Below are 3,893 nucleotides of genomic sequence, written 5' to 3'. Positions count from 1 at the left end.
ATAACTGTTTTCTATTTCACAGAAATTAGAAAATACTGTTTAGAAATGAGAAAATATTTTCTAATTTCTAACAGAATTAGAAAATACTGTTTTCTAATTCTAATTTAAGTTAGAAGAGGAATGACAAGCCAGGTGCAGTGATTCTTGCCTGTAATCTCAGCACTTTGGGAGGTCAAGGAAGGTGGATCATGATTTCAGAATTTAAGACCAGCCAGGCCAGCATGGTGAAAGCCTGTCTCTACTAAAAATACAAAACTTTGCTGGACCTGGGCCTGGTGGCGAGTACTCGTAATCTCAGATACTTGGGAGACTGAGGCAGGAGAACTGCTTCAACCTGGGAGGCATAGGTTGCAGTGAGCCCAGATTGTGCCACTGCACTCTGGTCTGGGGACACAGCGAGACTCCCTCTCAAAAAAAAAAAAAAAAAAAAAAAAAAAAAAAAAAAAAAAAAAAGGGGATAATGGAATATGGTTTTCTATCCACAAAGTGTGTGAGGATGAAGAACAGTGGTATTTACACAGTTGCTTAAAGTTTAAGTTGCTGTGACTTTTCAAATAGATACTTTGGTGGTAAGAACTCTATTTTTAAAATGTATATGCCTTTTACTCATCAATTTCATTATTCTGAAATAGCTTTAATAAATGTATACATCTTTTTTTTTGTATTGCTTATAATAGCAATGTATTGAGAAGAACTCATATGAAGATTTTATGAACAAATTTCAGTGCATCCATGGCATGGAATAATATGTAACCATTGAGGGCGTCAATCGATAGAGATATGTTGAGATGCTAAGATGTAATTTGTTATATAAAGTGAGGGAAAAAAATCTGTTTTACATATACACCAACAATCTGCTTTTGTGTTAGCTGAAAAGATGTAGAAAATACGATCAAATTTATTTCTGGGGATTTGTGAGTGAAGTTTTTCCCTTTCTCTTATCTGTGATTTCTGCAATGAACATCTCAAAAGTTTTAGTTAAGTTTCAGTAGTCATGAAATAATCCTTGGGAAGAGAAGAAATATGCTACTTGCATAGATACAAATAGTTTCTCACATTCTATTATTTATTTTTATTTCTGTGGATGGGTATCTTCTGTAAACTTTTACCCTATCCAGAAGTAGAGGGAATCTGTTTACCTGTTCCAGTAGATTTTATTGTATATTCATTTTATTATATATTTATCTTCTCCTTATATATAATGTGTAAAAACTGTGGATTAATGGTTTTACTTTAGTTATATATGAAAATTAAAAGAGCAAATATAACTGATTATTACTATTACAAATGTATTCCTCTACAGGAGTTTTTTTTTAAATATTGAACTCACCAGCTGTATCCTTTCAATCTATTTATTCATCAAACATAAGCCAGACACCTATTTTGCGGCAGGCATATTCTACTGTCTCGCACCTATTACGTGGCAGGCATGTTCTACTCCCTCTCAGTGTCCTTCATCTTTGAAAACTTCATGTTTACATGCTGGGGCTGGGCAAACTGAGATATTTAAAATTGGGGTATTAGAACTTAATCTCAATTGAAGTTTTTCCTCTCTCCTTTCAAACAAGAGCGTTTCTGAAGGTAGAAATAGTAAAAAGATAACCTTTAATTGTCCTTTAAAATTTATAACAATCTTGGATAAAGACTGTTTTAGTACTTTTAAGAACTAAAATGGGATACATAAACAGCAGCCACAAAAAAAGAATGAAAGCATGTCCTTTACAGGGACATGGATGATGTTGGAGGCCATTATCCTTAGCAAACTAACACAGGAACAGAAAACACCAGATACCACATGTTCTCACGGTGAGAGCTAAATGATGAGAACACACAGACACCTACAGGGGAGCAGCACACACTGGGCCTATCAGACGGTGGGGGTTGGGAGGAGGGAAAGCAGCAGGAAATGGAACAGGTAGCAGGCTTCATATCTGGGTGATGAAACAATCTGTACAACCCCCCTTGGCACACATTTACCTATGTAACAAAACTGCGCATCCTGCACAGGTATCACTGGATGTAAACGTTGAAGAAACTCCACAAATAGTTTTCCAAATCCTTTTTTAAAAAAGAAAATTGCTAATAGTCTTAAATCCTAATATTAATGATTAGAAATACCTGATTTACATACATTCTGTAATTCTGAGTATTGAAAAAAATGAGACATACTTAGTCATTTAAATCTCAAGTTTTCTTTGGCTTAAAGTTTTTTGAAAACCAAAGTAAGAATTAGTTTATTTTAGAAATTTGTTTTTGTTTTCACCTCAGCCTTCTTATTTCATCTAAATGCCAGTCATTGGACTAGAACTGTGCCAGACCTCTTATATTATAACGTGGCCTAGCTAATGTAAGGCACCAGGCATTGTAAGATGCCTCATTATTTTACGTCCCAATAAGAGAATTATTTAAATGCTGCTAATTACAGTTATAGTAAATCATGAATTACAAGTGACATTCCAGTGTAAGAAATGTTCAAACGTGGAATCATCTTAGAATCACTAAAATAGAATGTTACCTGTAATCCTTAAAAAATACCTCAAAGTGTAGGTATAATTGTATTATCTCACTCAATTCACATGTCTCCAGTAGTAGTAGTAAAAATTATAATATCTAGCAATTGAGCTGTTGTGTTAGGAACTATTCTCTGTCTTTTGTGTAGAGTCTCATTAAGTATTACAGTGGTTTTCTCTGAGAAAGTTACTATTTTCATTCCCATTTTATTGTTGAGGAAATTGAGATACAAAAAGGCTAAGCAACATCTAGGAAGTGACAGAGCGGAAAGAGGATTCCAGCCCAAGTTGAATGGAATCCAAGGTCTATGCTCTTTCTGTTCAAATAGGCTGCTCTTTCACTCATAGAGTGAGTAAGGAGGGGTAATAAATCGTATACTTTCTTCAAAGGAAAATGCAATGTTTGTTTTGAAGGCAGAGTAATAGCAGACTGTTCAGTGTTTGCAATGACATGAATTGCTGAGGTGGCTGTAGATAGTGCACTACAATTTCCTAAAAAGTCTTCTCACTCTCACAGAACTGCCCTCCATTTGGCCTCTGCCAATGGGAATTCAGAAATAGTAAAACTCTTGCTGTACAGAAGATGTGAACTTCATGCCTTTGACAGCAAAAAGAGGACAGCTCTAATAAAGGTATGCAGTAGCCGACTGTATCGGCACGAGATGGATTTGATTTCAATATGTAGAATAAAGATGAGTTTTCTCATTTAAATATAGCTAGTTGGTGAAACTTGTGGAATATTTCTTTTGAGTTCCTAGGATTTATGATTTGTTTTTGGTCTAATACTGACAGGCCGTACAGTGCCAAGAAGATGAATGTGTGTTAACGTTGCTAGAACATGGCACTGACCCAGACCTTCCGGATGTGTATGGCAATACCGCGCTACACTATGCGGTCTACAATGAAGACAAATTACTGGCCAAAGCACTGCTTTTATACGGTGCTGATATTGAAGCAAAAAACAAGGTATAGATCTATCCATTTTATTTTCAAAATACTGAAATGTGATTGTTTTAACACCGACCTCCTGTGTAAGGGTTAGTTTTCTGTATTTGGAAGCTCAAGCATACCTGAATGAAAATATTTTGAAATGACTTAATTGTCTAAGATTTTATTTTAAATATTGTTAAATTTAAAGAAGAATTAGAGGGTACAGCTTTTTTAAAAATGTACTTGTGGTAAATTTCTTTTTTTGAAAACACTGACATTGTAAAAGGTAATACTTATTGTTTTATCCAATTTTTCTTTCTCAGGTTTTTGTTTGTTTGTTTTCTTGTTTTTCCTAATGACTATAAAATAGTAAAATTTGCCCTGGAAATAACTTTTACATTAGAACTCCAAGAAAACAAAAACATGTTTCAGTGAATAGAAATCCTGCTGCTT

This window comes from Saimiri boliviensis (assembly GCF_048565385.1).
Source record: "Saimiri boliviensis isolate mSaiBol1 chromosome 19 unlocalized genomic scaffold, mSaiBol1.pri SUPER_19_unloc_5, whole genome shotgun sequence".
Classification (NCBI taxonomy): domain Eukaryota; kingdom Metazoa; phylum Chordata; class Mammalia; order Primates; family Cebidae; genus Saimiri; species Saimiri boliviensis.
This window is presented reverse-complemented; position numbering follows the sequence as displayed.